Source organism: Herpailurus yagouaroundi, unplaced genomic scaffold (genome assembly GCF_014898765.1).
Source record: "Herpailurus yagouaroundi ecotype Mexico unplaced genomic scaffold, PumYag 253, whole genome shotgun sequence".
NCBI classification, from domain to species: domain Eukaryota; kingdom Metazoa; phylum Chordata; class Mammalia; order Carnivora; family Felidae; genus Herpailurus; species Herpailurus yagouaroundi.
The window spans coordinates 1,440,463-1,456,491 of NW_024412470.1; the positions used below are offsets into that span (position 1 = coordinate 1,440,463).

A 16,029-nucleotide genomic window follows, 5' to 3' on the forward strand; every position below is an offset into this window, starting at 1 on the left:
GTTTTCCCCCAACAAAATGTTTTTTTTAACTTTGCCATATGTATCTTTATCTTCAGCACTTAGCATTCCTCATGGTAGATGCTCAGTAAATGTTGGTCAAAAAGAAATCCTTTCCAGACCATCATGAATTCTTAGAAATCTACCACTTTCAACCATTTGCAAACCTAGTGTGATCATACTTCACTGTTCCCTTGTTATTTTGCTTTCCTGGCCTAATTATTAATAGCACCCCCTTCACGCTCAAAGTGACTCAGTTGGGATGAGAAATTATATGGTTACCATTACGAAACTGCACAGAAGCCCTTGTTGTTCATTAGCGACTCCTTCCCCAAACTCTTCCCTCCGTATCTTCAGGACACTGTGCTTGATGCTCCCCTGTATTTCTCTTCCATTCCAACGGCTCATTCTCTCATCCATGATTCCTTTCTTCCATTTCTTCCTAAAGCTTACCTTTCCCAAAAGCTCTTCTTTCTATGCTCGATCCCTGTGATGATGAATATTCTCTCACATCCACGTGCAGGGGTTTTCTCGAGTTTGGGCTTGTGCTCCCCTCAAAGCTGATTTGCTAGGGGATCCTCCCCACTTAGATTCCTCACACCCCAAATCTTAATTGTCTACAACTGAAGGAGTGCCTCTCCCCCTCCTAAATGTTGCTACTATGAGGCCAGGGGGGGGATCATCGTGGGTTGTCATTTCTGCACGGAACAGCAGCAGAGCAGAGTGAACTTCTAGGTGGAACTAATTCCCTGCATTCAAATCATACTCCTTTACTTGGCCAGACTTCTGAACTTTTCTGCACTCACCTTCCCCATTTTAACACGGGAGAATAGCAACTACTCGATGGGGCTACTTTCAGGATTAAATGATGTATTATATTTAAAGCACTTAAAAAGTATGGGGCACATACCAATAATTATAGAATTATAAGCTATTATTCTATTTTCAAATTTTCTATAGAGAACATGGATTACAAGAATAATAAAATGTATTAAAAATGGTCAATGGCTCCCAATGATTTCTAAAAGACTGTGAACTGTTTGCCCAACATAATGCTCTGCTCTTCAATAATAAAAGGAAACCATTCTCTTCCTGTAACCCTGCTCTCTGGCATTTTTCCTCTCACACCTCCCAGCTTTTTAGCCCTGCTCCCACCCTCCACTCTCCATGTTGTCTGTTTTGTCTTTAATAATTGGCTCTCAAATGAAAAAAAAAGCCCCAATTTTTAGCATTCGCCAATTTCTGTGGAATAAATACTCTTCCCATGGCTGATGTCAAGGTACCAACATAGCATCATGGAACCTGCTGCTGGGAAGAGATGTGCAGCACATCACAGACGGTATTTCCACCTCCCAATATGATGGACACATCTCAAGAGCACAGATAATTGCAATGCATGGGGAGGGATATAATTAGGAAGTGATAGGTTTTCAGTATTCATTACTTTTGTTTTTAATATAAGTGATTTATTGTAAGTTCACATAATTTAATTTTTAATGATATATTGTAAAAGCTGGCTCATGAAATTTCTAGAAATTTAACTACTGGCCCTCTGGGTATGAGCAAGCTCCCACACAGCGTACCAAGCCCCTGCCTCAAACATTCTCCCTTCCACTCCAGCTTTTCCTCCCTCCTGAATTGGCTTCCTTGATCTCCTCTGCTCACCCCTGGCCTACCCACTTTACAATGCAGGATTACAGCACCCCACTTGTCCATCCTGACTTACCCAGCACTGTAAGCAGTTGTTGAAGAATAGGATACATTTAGCATTTACGTATATATATTGCTTATCCTTTACACTGATTATTTTGTGTCTCACCTTTTCTCCTACCTCCAAGTTAGATCATTTTTGTTTCATACCAACGGTTACCGACTGAGGAAAACAAGAGGGACTGCATATTTGAGAATCATCTGAGAACCTGAAGGCTTCTCAAGCTTCACCGTTTCCTGCCTAATTGATGCTGATATTTCATTTCCAATATCTGCCTCACTTGGGTTTAGAAAACTACTATTTTGCATGTTATAAATCTCAGCATAATGGAGGTCTAGCACATAGTAAGCATTCAGTAGTTACCTGCATATTGAAGAGATCTGATATTTCAGTAGAAAAGTTAAAATTCTAATAACTTCGTAATTAGCTAAAAATGTGGATTGGATTCCTCGTTAAGGTAGTTTGGCTTCTTACAGTGAAGTCAAAGAAACAACAATATAGTCTTGGTAGTTGTATTAAGGCATCGTAGTGAGAAACAGGTTAACAAGTGAGGGTATTCTTTTTATAAAAGCAACGAAATAAATGTCTTCCACCAGGGGCAGAAGGCACAAGCACATTACCACTTAGAGGATAAAGTCGTTGACGCCTTTATTAATGTGAAAATGACTTGTTTAGAAATTCCTGCTGTCACATTCCTGGACACCTTGAGGACATGTAGACACACACACACACACACACACACACACTCACATATAAATATATATGGCTTGATCATACACTCACTGTGAAACATTTTTAAACCCCACATGTGATGGGTATGAGCTAATTTCATGAGAGATAATATTTAGGGAGCAAATTGTTTTTCTCCTACCTACTTTGAAATAATATCATAATTGTCTCTCACAGACATACCTCAACAAAAAGAGAGAGCGAGAGCAAGAGAGAGAGAGAGAGAGAAGGTTAATGGACTTCATGTTCCCATGGAAATTCTGGATTACATTAGAATAGTCAAAGATAAGCACCAGTGGTAAGTCATGAAACCTAGATTTCAGAATCAGAATTGCCACATCACATCCTTGCCGAAATTAGAGCAGGGATTTCAGATTATCATTCGTTCACGTCATTTGCATTCCCTGGGCACATATCCAGTAGCAGAAGTTTCCCGAGACGCATTCTCAAGCCACACTAGAGCAGCCACCCTGAAGATAAGGCACACTAGCAAACCCAGGGACTGTATGAGTGCGTCTTCCTCTTTTAATTGGTATTTATATCTGCCCCAAGAAACAAGACTATTTTTCAGGCAGTCTGTTCAGTGAAGAAAAAACTCAAAATTTTGGCCTCACTTAGCCAGCAGTAAGCTTTCTGCTAATCCTCGGTCATAAATACATAGCATTGACAAAGACATTAAAGATGGAAACAATAAAAATAGTCAGGAAGGGCAGGAAAAAGATTGCCAGGATATTCTGTCTCAGTTTGCAAAAAAGGTATTAAAATCCCAACAACACAAAAATAGCCTTGAACAATGACTTTTTTTTTTTTTAAGGGAGGGGGAAATTGCTCCCGACTTCCTAAGATGAGTGTCTTAAAGGTTTCATTGATTAGTTGATAAGTTCGCCGGTGAATGATTAGTCGATGAGGCAGAAAGGTTTGAATTAGTTACTAGAGCTCTGCCTCCCGTGAATAAAATAGGGGGAGTGTTCTCTCTCCCACCCTCTGTGACAGATGATATCTGTTTTCTCCTGTGAGTTTGAATTTAAGAGCCACTGAAGCTCAGCAACAGTATATTCTGGCTCAAATGAGCTGAAAATTGCATTCAATTTGAATTTCAAAAATGGAGGGGAAGAAGGGGGGAAAAAACCCCTAACACTCACCAAGTCTCCACACTTTGCAACTACTTCCTGCTGCTTAGCTACATTCAGCCAGGCTGAGGACCTGAAACCAGGATGCACGCAGGGAAAGAGCATCACTGGATTCCTGCCCAGTCTGAGTTTAAAAATAAACTTTTAATAGTCAGGATCAAAGCAAACCTCACTTTTACGCACATGCATAATGCAGAATGCGACCCACCGAAGAAATAGATTTATCTTCTCCAAACTAAAAATTGGCCTGCTCTTTTTTTTTTCCTTATGTACTTTGGAGGTGATAAAGGTGAAGGTGTTTTCCCTGGGAAACTCTAGAAAAGCAAATTTTTTTCTAAATTAAAATTAATTCCTATTCGGCTCACTAAGACCCTCATTCCTTGTTGCTTGTTTTTTCTCCCGTCACCTGCCTCACATGACAAAGCAGATGTGTTCTTGAAAAGTTGAGTGAGTGGACATTGATTTTGTTCAAATCAAATCATGTTTCAAATGCTCTAAGAGAGGTGGTTACTTAAAGGAATCTTGTGATAAATTATTTTATAAAGCCAAGTTATTTATAGAGTGCAAATAAGTGTCCCTTCATGCAAAGGCATAGGAAGCATGCATTTGCAGCACATTCTGGTTTCTTAAGGTAGGACATACCTTCAGTTTACAAGAAGCACAGATTTAAGCATCAGCAATAATTAAAACTAAACTGATGTTACACAAAACACAGATGATATCCCAGAATCATATAACTGAATGATTTTTGGCGAGAACTCCATTTTACGATAGTTTGAGCTAAAGGAGCAGACAGAACACCAAACTCATTTCAGTCCACTCACACATGGAAACATATTCTCCCATTGCCTAAATTATTCTCAATTTGCAAAGCAAGCAACCTGGGTGCCATGAAAAAGGTAATTCGACTTCTAAAGTGCCGTTTTCCACATTGAAGCAGAAATCTGCTGAATGCTGTTCAGAAAATCTGACTCACTGCAGAGGGGTCAGCACCGAGCAGGACAGAGAGGCATCATCGTCAGCTAGTGTGCACGAATTTCTTGCACACCCACTCTGCACCAGACCCTGCAGTAGGTACTGGGGGTGACAAATAAATTACTGATACTGCCTCGGAAGAGCTAACTGCTTAGGGCAGTGGTTTGTCACCTTTCCTGATTTGGAAGCCCATTTGAGGGTCAGAGGGAAGCAGGAACTATTTCCACAAAAAGGACCTCTCCACATTCGGATCCTGTCAGGCAGTCATTACAACAGGGCTCTAAATTCAAGAGACGAGCCTGGGTCCATGACCAACTGAGTAACGACGGTGGCCAAGAACAGCAGGATGATTTTCTTTCAAAAGCGAAGTAAAGACTTAATATCTAGGTATACTTGGGAAGAACTAGGTATTCGATTGGTAAGAGACGGGATACCAAGTCCTTTTAATAAGTTCACAGAAGACAGGATTAGGAAGAGGCTTCCAACCGTAAGCAAGGGACAAGACAGCAAGAAAAATAATACTTTGTTTCTTCCACATCCCCGAAAGACAAGAATTAAGAAACAGTCTGGCTCTGACGGCTATGTTTCATGGTCAGTATGGCGAACCAATAAAAACAAGGGCAAAACCTCTGAAAAGGAACCCAACGATCACTGTAACACACATTCAGTAGAGCCCAACTTGTCAGAATATCCCATAAAATAAAACACTCTAAAAGCGTGAACAGTGGTATTTTTGCGTTTTAAAAGACAGAACAAGAGAAAACATGGGAGCCTCTTCATGTATGTTGCTAATGAGATACATTCCAGGACAGCAGTGAATCAAAGGTATCAAGAGGCCACTTAACCCTATAATGTGTATCACCTGGCATTATGTTATATAGGTTTTTAAATGAACATTAATATCTCCTACTCTTGTAGGGGACAGCTTACCTTTCAAACTGCAACAATGTTAGCGTAGGATTTTTTCCTTACATCTTCATAATTTAATATTGTTTCATTGATGAGCCAGTAAATTGTCAGCTCTATTCATTTACGTGACGTGAGCAAGGATCCAACCCAAAAAAGGAAAAAAAAAAAAGTGAGGTCAATTTCCTTGGCCGCTGCATTTAATAAAATCTCCCAGGCAATAGAGTTAAGCACACATTAATAGCTATGGCTTCGCACGCTCTGCCTTGAGCAAGTCTTTGATTTTCCTATATATGTACTCAGGGCCATATTAATGCTCAAACGAGGTACAGTCCTCATTTCTTATTTCAAGTTTTCTTCTTTCTCAGCTTTATCAGATTTATTAATCTTCTGCTCCTCTCTTATTTATAGTGAATGCTCTAGTTAAGGTTTCAAAGCAGTTTCCATGATAACTCCCATTTATAACTTTCAGAAAAAAATTCTATCACAGGGACCAAAGGATTTCCTACTTATTTCACATCCAGCTCAAAATATGTGACTTTCTCCAAATATGAGGGTTTTGTCTCTTATTTCCCTGATCCTCAGAAAAGAGAAAAGGGAGCAGGTTAGAGAAACACAAGTTTCGTCATTGGAAAAATATTTCAAGTTTCTCTTTTAAAAAACTGCACAGTGGGTTTTAGCTAGACATGCACTTCAAAATGCTGTTTTAGGTAGAATGTTTATCAGGAGAAGTTGTCAGGTGGAACCGTATGAAACTATCAATATTCTACCAATCTTGATGTACAGACATGGCAATTCCATGTGACCTGACTGAACCCCTCTCCCATCTAAAAAAAAAAAAAAACACCCTTTCATCTAGAAGAAAACTCTCCAGAGCAAAAGGTGACCCCTTGGAAACCCAGGGGAATTCTTCTGTGGACTTGCAACCCAGGGAAAGGAGAAGCAGAAGACGAGAAGGGTGTGACCAATGGACAACTGAAAGGCCTCTAACAATTTGTTGGACACAGGATCCAGTGTAGTTCATTAAGGAAAAGATGTGGAAAACTCATTAATCAGGTGGTACCAGGCCATCTTCTGTTATACCCCTTGAGGCACGAATGCGGTAACTGTAGACTTTGGGGAGTGAACGCTTCAAAGAGATGCCTGTATTTTGATTAGAAGATTCTCAGAGGAGCTCGAAATCACATTCACTTAAGACACCGCCACACCCACAGCTTTTGCCCTTTTCTTTACAGAATGAGGTTAAAAATAAAATGCTCGAGAATGAAGCAAGTTGAAGTTTCAATCCCAGCTTCACCTCAATTCCCTGGACTACAAAAAGCAACCGGAATCAAACTTGGATCATCGGCTTTAATGCTGAAGAGGACATCTTGACTACTGGAAGACAAAGGGGGTAGTTTGTAAATAAAGTCTTGCAGACGATGAGGGCTGAAGATCTGCGAAGCCCAGACACCGAGGAGGTTTCCTGCATGCACTGGAATTTGACAGGGTCCAGAATCGGGAAGGAAAGGTGCTTTGCAAATAAAAGCAGAAGGTGTTTCCAGTATATTCAATGAATGAGAGAGAAGCAAGATGACTCCGATGTGAGAATTCAACCTTATTTATTTCCTGGGACTGCGAACACAGAAGTCCTGTTAAAATGTTGTAATTTGTTTAAGTCTAAGGAAAAATGAGGCGAGAACCCATCCAACTAACACTACAAGGTAAGAAGCCTGAGGGGAACCAACGTAGGTTGTTAGTTTTTTGTTATTGTTTTGTTTTGTTTTGTTTTTAAAGCTTACAATTCAAGAAGTGCGGGCAAACCTTGGAGACACTGCAGGTGGGTTCCAAACTGTGAAAATAAAGCAAGACTTGAAATGGAGCAAGTCAAATGAATTTTTTCGTTTCCCGGTGCATATAAAAGTTATGTTTACACTATATGTAGTCTACTAAGGGCACAATAGCATTATGTCTCAAAAACGATGTCCATACCCTATTTTAAAAATACTTCATTGCTAAAAATGCTAACCATCATCTCAGCTTTTAGTGACACGTAATTTCTTTGTGGTAGAAGGTCTTGCCTCAATGTTGATGGCTGCTGACTGATCAGGGTGGTGGTTGCTGAAGGCTTGGGTGGCTCTGACAATTGCTTAAACTAAGACCATGAAGTCTGACTCATCAAGGGACTCTTGCTTCGCAAACGATTTCGCTGTAGCACCTGACGCTGTTCGGTAGCATTTTACCCATAGTAGAACTTCTTTCAAAATAGGAGTCAATCCTCCCAAACCCTGCCACGCTTTATTTACCAACTAAGCTTATGTAATTTTTTAAGTGCTTTGCTGTCATTTCAACAATCTTAACAGCATCTACAGCATCTTCACCAGGAGTAGGTTCCATCTGAAGAAACCACCTTCTTGGCTCAGACACTCATCATCCATTAACGTTTTATCATGAGATTGCACAATTCAGTTATATCTACAGGCTCCACTTCTAATTCTCTTGCTATTTCTACCACATCTGCGTTTACTTCCTCCCCTGAAGTCTTGAACTCCTCAAAGTCATCCATGAAGGCTGGAATCACCTTCTTCCAAATATGTGTTAATGTTGATGTTTTGACCTTTTCCCATGAATCACACATGTTCTTAATGGCATCTAGAATGGTGAATCTGTTCCAGAAGGTTTCAATTTATTTTGCCAGGTCAATCAGAGGAATCATTATCTATGGCAGCTATAGCCTTAGCAAATGTATTTCTTAAATGATAACAATTGAAAGTCAAAATTACTCCCTTGATCTATAGGCTGCAGACTGGATGTTGTGATAGCCGGCATGAAAACAACATTGGTCTTGTACATCTCCCTCAGAGCTCTTGGATGACCAGGTGCATTGTCAATAAGCAGTCATATTTTGAAGTGAATCTTCTTTTCTGAGCAGGTCACAACAGTGGGCTTAAAATATTCAGTAAACCAGGCTGCAAAAAGATAGGCTGTCATCCAGGCTTTACTATTCCATGTATAGAGCAGAGGCAAACTAGACTAACATATTTTTTTAATTACATTATCCCTAGTGTTTTTTTTAATATATGAAATTTATTGTCAAATTGGTTTCCATACAACACCCAGTGCTCATCCCAAAAGACAGACTAACATAATTCTTAAGGGCCCTAGAATGTTCTGAGTGGTAAATGAGCACTGGCTTCAACTTCAAGTCACGGCTTCTTCAGCCCCTAATAGGAGAGTCAGCCTGTCCTTTGGAGCTTTGAAGCCAGGCACTGACTTCTCCTCTCCAGCTATGAAGTCCTAGATGGCATCTTCTTCCAATAGAAGGCTGTTTTGTCTACATGGAAAACCTGTTGTGGAGTGTAGCCACCTTCATGAATTATTTTTTTATTTTATTATTATTATTATTATTATTATTATTATTTTGGAGAGAGAGAGAGAGAGAGAGAGCGAGCATGAGCAGGGGCAGGGCAAAGAGAGAGAATGAGAGGGAGACACAGAATAGGAAACAGGCTCCAGGCTCCGAGCTGTCAGCAAAGAACTTGAGGTGGGGATCAAACTCCCAAACCGCGAGATCATGACCTGAGCAGAAGTCGGTGCTCAAATAACTGAGCCACCCAGGCGGCCCACCACCTCCATGAGTTATCTTAGTTAGATCTTCCTGATAACTTGCTGCATCTTCTACATCAGCACCTGCTGCGTCACTTTGCCCTTTGAGGTTATAAACATAGCTTCTCTCCTTAAACCTCATGAACCAACCTCTGCTAGCTTCCTACTCTTCTTCGGCGGCTTCTTCACCTCTCTCAGCCTTCTTAGAATGGGAGAGTCAGGATCTTGTTCTGGGTGAGGCTTTGGCTTAAGAGAATTTATGTAGCTGGTTTCATCTTCTAGCCAGACCTCTAAAACCTTCTCTATATCAGAGCCGGTGTTTCACTTCCTTATCATCCCTGTGTTTCCCGGGAGTAGCACCTTTAAGTTTCTTCAGGAACTTTTCCTTTGCATTATAATCTGGCTAACGGTTTGGAGCAAGAGGCTTATTAGCTTTTGACCTATCTCAGCTTTCGACAGGCCTTCCTCACTAAGCTTGATCATTTGTAACTTTTGATGTAAAGTGAGAGATGTGTAACTTTTTCTTTTACTTGAACACTCAGAGGCCACTGTAGGCTTATTGATTGGCCTAATTTCAATTTTGTTGTATCTCAGAGAATAGGGAGGCCCAAAGGGTGGAAAGAGAGAAGGAGAAAGACAGAGACAGAGAGGGGGAGAGAGAGAGAGAGAGAGAGAGAGAGAGAGAGAGAGAGAGAGAGAGAAGGTAAATGGCCAGTGGGTGGAGCAGGAAGAACACACACATTAATTGATTAAGTTCATTGTCTCATATGAGTACACTGTGTCCCCCCAAAACAATTACAATAGTAACATCAAAGATCACCGATCACAGATCACCATAAAAATATAATAATAATAGTAAAAAGTTTGGAATATTGTGAGAATTCTCCAAATGTGACATAGGGACACTAAATGAGTAAACACTTTGGGAAAATAAATGCCATTAGTAGACTTGCTTGATGCAGGGTTGCCACAAACCTTCAATCCGTAAAGAAACACAGTATCTGCAAGTGTGATAAAGCAAAGTGCAATAAAATATGGTACGTCTTACAAAAGGAGGATTTGAAGGGTCAAAAGTCCTTCAGGTGCTGATTTCATCAGGTAAGAAGTTGCTGTCTGTGTGACGTTGCCAATGGTCATGACCAACATGGCTGTGATTTCAAGTTAACATTTAGAATCTACATCTTGCCAAAGCCCATCGCTGAAATTAATGAAAATTCAAAATAATGCGCACGTTATGATAACAATTTTTGGAATGAGTTGTCCTTTTGATCCTACGCATAGAGCTTTATCTCTGATCAGAGGCATTCAAGTCAGGATCATGTTATTTGGGATCTCCCATACACACAGGAGGCAGCCCACATCAGGGGGGCAGTGGGATCCTGCTCTCAGAGTCTTGGGGAGGAAGAATTACTACCTTAGTTACTAAACTCCCTTTCAGTTATGCACAGGACACTTAGAAGTTCCTGCAAGGAGAGAAAAGATGGATAGATGCATCGTGCTTCGATAATCCCTAAAGAATCTGGAGTCTTCTGGGACCAAAGGTACATGAACCAGTTGTCCCACAGGCCACTGGGATCCTGTTATTTTGGAATACTCAGAAGGTGGGGGGAAGGACGAATTAGAATCTAGATCTTTGACCACTCTCCCCCAATTTCACCATCTGCATATTTTTGCTAGAAGACATCTCAGGCTCCACTTTGTATTCTGTGCCATTCGGGGATCCTGAGTGAGGGAAGACAGATGGGCACTGGAAGGGTATGGGAATTTGTGACCATTACCTCAATGATCTCTTCTTACTACAAAACGCAATATAAATTTCCCCAGATTACTTCTATTTTAAATGGTGACAACCAATCCAGGTGGAAGATTTCTTATTCAATACAGTAGATGATTTACTGAAGAACAGAAAACAAAACTGCTGTAAACATTTAGAAGTTCAGTTATAGTATGATTGAGAAATTTTTTTTGTGGTTAATCTAGAAACTCATCACTAGCTACGTAAATTTTCCTATTTGGGAAATATTCTGAAGTATAAACAACCAGTTTTAAATTTTTTTTAATGTTTATTTATTTTTGAGACAGACAGAGCCAGAGCATGAACGGGGGAGGGTCAGAGAGAGAGGGAGACACAGAATCTGAAACAGGCTCCAGGCTCTGAGCGGTCAGCACAGAGCCTGACGCGGGGCTCGAACTCATGGACCGTGAGATCATGACCTGAGCCGAAGTCGGACGCTCAACCGACTGAGCCACCCAGGCGTCCCTAAACAACCAGTTTTAAAATGTACACAGGGACAGTATTATTGTGTAGACTAGGAACTGCCTCTACCCAATTAAGTATTGAGATTGAACAACTTGAATTGACAAAAAAAAAATAATTCTAGTGTTAAAAACTACCAGATACACTCAAGTGGCTTTTGCATCTTATGAACCTTCTGGGGGCATTGTTGCACATAGATTACAGTGTGAATAGTGCTATCCCACCATGGTTGCACAGCACGGGGCTAGGGGCGGAAGCATCTGGATTCCCTTACCTATCCCAGAAGATATTTTTTAGAGCAAATCCAGAGAACTGAATTACCAGTATCCCTTCACTCAAAGTCAAAGTCACTGACCCCCAAGGCAATCAGATTTGCACCCCCCCCCATCCTCAGCATCAGAAGCCTCCAGGGTGTTACAATCAGCTCCCTAAAGATGGGGAAAAACCTCTCTACCTTCAGAGTGAGAAAGATCTATTCTTTGGGTCCCCACATGGCACTAAGAATGCACATTCCAGGGGCGCCTGGGTGGCGCAGTCGGTTAAGCGTCCGACTTCAGCCAGGTCACGATCTCGCGGTCCGTGGGTTTGAGCCCCGCGTCAGGCTCTGGGCTGATGGCTCAGAGCCTGGAGCCTGTTTCCGATTCTGTGTCTCCCTCTCTCTCTGCCCCTCCCCCGTTCATGCTCTGTCTCTCTCTGTCCCACAAATAAATAAAAACGTTGGAAAAAAATTAAAAAAAAATTTTTTTTAAAGAATGCACATTCCAATAAAAAGAGAAGCCATTTAGCACATAATGCTCCTGAAAATGGTAGCACTATCGTAGAACCCAACTATTAACAGCACTGGTATCCTTGGAGAAAAGCACATTTTCAATTCCAAAACCTTAGGAGTACATCTTACCGCTAGGAGTTACCTGTAACCTATTTACATGCAGATACAAAAGCCTATGTATGCATCATATATTCTCAAAAAGGATGGATAGCATTGGTTTTTAAGAGGGAGAACACAAATAGTTCCTTTAATCCTTCTGAATATGACTTTAGAAGACAGTCAGAGAGAAGATGAACAGAAGAAATTCCTCAACTTTCTATATTCCCTGCCATATGTTGTTTGTGTGGTTCTAAATAGGTTTGATTATTTGAAGCTTTTTTCCAAGATTTCAATAAAGGCAATCAGAAGAGATCTTCCTAGGCAGGCACAGGATATTCAAACGAGCTATTCATTAGTGGGAAGATTTGGAGCAAAGATGGCTTCAGCTCCCCATCCTGACCAAGCTTGCTATAATAAGAGAAAAATGGAAAAATGTAAGCAATGTGAGATTTTAAAATGTCACCTGGAAACGAGAGTAGGTCAGACACTGATACCACTTTAAGAGTAGACGATAATCCACCAATTTAGATACAGCTGTTTCAGTGATGGATACGATGGAAAGCTTTCCCCCAGTTAAACTGAGCTCCAACTTAGAATTCCAGATTTAGATCTCCCAGTAGTTTCCACTTTATAGCTAATCTTCCCAAATTCAATAATATTGGATACCTTAGGATGCAATTTCTGGAGGTGAAAGTTTCTGTAAGTGATGGCAAGATTGAAAGAAAATAAGTGGCCAGGATCCTCCACATTAACACCTTGCCAACCATTTTCCTTCCACTCTGAAAACAGAAATGTGGAAAGTCTGGAAGGGAAAGGAAAGGGGATAAGCAGCAGAAGAGAAGAAGTGATAGACTAAAAGAAAAGAAAAACAATGTGAAGAAAGAAGAAGGTTAACTGTGAGCGAGCACATAGTCCATTCACTCAAACCCGGAATACATTAATGAAATCGACTTCCTCTCTGGAAGACACAAGAACATCATCGCTGGCTAGATGTTGGAGATAAGCCATTCCAAAGCCTGCATTTCATCAGTAAGGAAAGGAAAGAGAGGCTCTGGAACTCAAAGTGACTTACAAAGTCATGACCAGAAGCCAGGTTCATGGTGGACCAGCCCAAGTTCCTACTGACTACCCCTGCCTTAAAGCAGGGATGGTTTTTCCAAGTTGTAGACAACCGCTAATGACTCAACAGTGAAATAAGATGGAAATCTCTTTCTCTTTCTTGGCGGGGAAACACAGGTCAGCTCACAGTATTTGAACTTGCAGGAACAGCTGGAGTTGGCAAGGCCACAGTCCAGCCGACCCAGCTTCCAGGGTAACTTGACCCTTGGAGACAGCATCCTTTGAATTTAAAAGAACAAGCTCTAAGTGTAACTGTCTGTAGTCCCAACAAACCATCTCTGGTGGGGATTATGACATAACGTTGCTAGTGAATAATCAAGAACTCTTCATTTACATCAGTCAGCTTATAATTAACAGTTCCCCCATCTTTAATAAAGTATATAGAATGATATGAAACAGATGAGGGATACCAAGTGGTATCTTAGGCTTAGATAGAGCCTAAGTCCAAATGATATCATCATCCTCTACTGGTCGGTCAAGAAGGAGGCAAAGAAGCAAATGGGGGAGGGAAGAGAGGAGTACAGAGTATTCAAGAAGGGAATGGGGAGAAGGAAGGAGGCATTTGCTCAATCAGTACCTATTTTCAGAATTTCCTTCAAGCTGGCTTGGACCAAGAGCCATCAATTATTTAAAAGATGTAACACGATGCTTCCTTTGTTGAGGCAAATCTGCAAGCAGACCCCGAGAGAAAATAAAAAATGAATTAGGCAGAATGTATTAGTCTGCTTGAAGAAAACAAAGATTTAGCTACTGGGACTAACTCTGTTTTAAAAATAGTTCAGTTTTGTCTGTTAAAATCCTCGAACCTTTTTTTTTCTTTCCCTCTCTCCTACCTATTTATTTATTATTTTCTACAGTAGATCACACAAAAAGAGGAATGAATCCTTTCCTAAACTTTCCTTTCAGATTCAGCTTGATGTATTGTCTTCATTTAAATTACAAAGACACTAATCTGAAACACTGTTTACCAAGTAGCATTTTAAATGAAAGACACAAGAAATTGCATCACCCAATTTTTAAAATGACTTTAGACTCCGAACCTCATAAAAAACGGCCGACAGTGTTCTCTGTCTTTGCTGCTATATTTCAGTCCAGTGAATGAAATTCAATTAGTGAGCTTTGTACTTAGGACATTATGATTCTGATGGTTGGTCTGATCAAAACTGGTGTGCCAAGCCCTAGTTCTGTTTTTTTTTTTTTTTGGCAGACCACAGCTAAGGAAAAAAAGAAACAAAAAACAATAGGGCAGGTTGGCATGAAGAAAGTTAGTTTTCAGAGCAACTGACTTTTCACCACCATTAAAAAATATGGGAGGAGGAGAGTTGTTCCCCAGAACAGTGCATTATTTACTAAGTGAATGGATTAACTTTTTGAGAAACCTCAGTCCTTGAGTCTGTCATGATCAGTTTCAGTACTTTCCAAAAATAGCAACCTGCCTCAAACAAACCAGTAACAGACTATAACCAATGCATTACAGATTTAATTCATTTTTAGGTTCTGATCTGCCTCACCTTGTGTTCCAAACAGAAAGTACAGACTGGAATCTTGCTTTGGTCAATTCGGAGGGTTACAAAGGGCATCAGTGACAAGCACCTAATACGAAACCCTGAGCCTCTGCCGTGTAGACTCAGACCACACCATTAGCTCAAGAGGTGCTATGTCTTTAACACTTGAAAAATGCTAACACTTGAAAACAAAACCAAGCACAGTAAAACCACAGGGCTGAAGCCTAGTACATCACAGGCTGTGGTTCCCCATGGGGACCACTGCACTTTGATTCAAGAGTGCCACACCTGCATGGATCAAGCAGAACGGTAAAAATGAATCAAACTGATCATTGCATGGCCTGGTTCTTTGAAAAAAAGGTAGACAAGGAATCGTGAAGATTTTAGAAGACTACACAGCCATTGGTCTATTAATAACAATTAATTCACCAATTGAGATCTGAGGATCCATTCGAATTTGAGTTGTTGTTTTTAAACATAGACTAGCTCACATCACTTCTTTGCTTCTCCCACAGAGACTGATACCACCATCCAACTCACTGTACAGACAGAAACAAAGGAATCATCCTTGGCATCTCCTTGCTCTCATCACCATTATCCATTCCATCTCCAAATCCTTCCCTCTTTCGGGAAAACATTTACGGGAACGATCATATGAGATTCCAGAAGTGACATCCTACTTCTTGGTACACTCCGCGGAAACTTGCTCTAGAAGCTTTAAATTTTGCCTGAGAGTGACCCAGGATTCAGTACAGATGGGCAGCCTTGACATATTGTGACCTTGGAGCTATTTTTCTCCGACTCAAAAACTATACACCCCAATCTGTTGTTGATATCAACATATCACGTTGACAGTTTTAAATTAAAAAAAAAATTTTGGAAGTGTTTATTTTAATTCAATTAGTCAATATAGTGTTGTATTAGTTTCAGGTGTACAATGTAGTGTGATTCAACAATTCCACATATCACCCAGACAGTAATGGTTTTTTAGATGATAAAGAGTTCTGGGCACCTGGGTGGCTCAGTCCGTTGAATGTCTGACTCTTGATTTCGGCTCAGGTCATGATCCCAGGGTGGTGAGATCGAGCCCCAAGCCAGTCTCTGTGCTCAGCATGGAATCTGCTTGGGATTCTCTCGCTCTCTCCCTCTGCCCCTCTCCCCTGCCTGCACGTGTGCGTGCTCTCTCTCTCTCTCTCTTTCAAATAAATAAATAAATAAATAAATAAATAAATAAATAAATAAATAAA

At 40.6% G+C, this 16,029-nt stretch overlaps 1 protein-coding gene across 9 annotated transcripts in view; it reads right to left on the bottom strand.

The window, feature by feature from the left end:
• ESRRG (estrogen related receptor gamma) overlaps nt 1-16,029 on the bottom strand; it is a 633,554-nt gene that overhangs the window by 440,916 nt on the left and 176,609 nt on the right. For 6 of the 9 annotated variants that reach the window (XM_040460922.1, XM_040460923.1, XM_040460924.1 and 3 more), the window contains one exon: nt 5,473-5,564. The exons of the other annotated variants lie outside the window; for them this stretch is intronic. The gene's annotated coding sequence lies outside the window, so the exon portion shown is untranslated. The remainder of the gene's footprint in view (nt 1-5,472; nt 5,565-16,029) is intronic. 9 annotated transcript variants of the gene reach the window in all.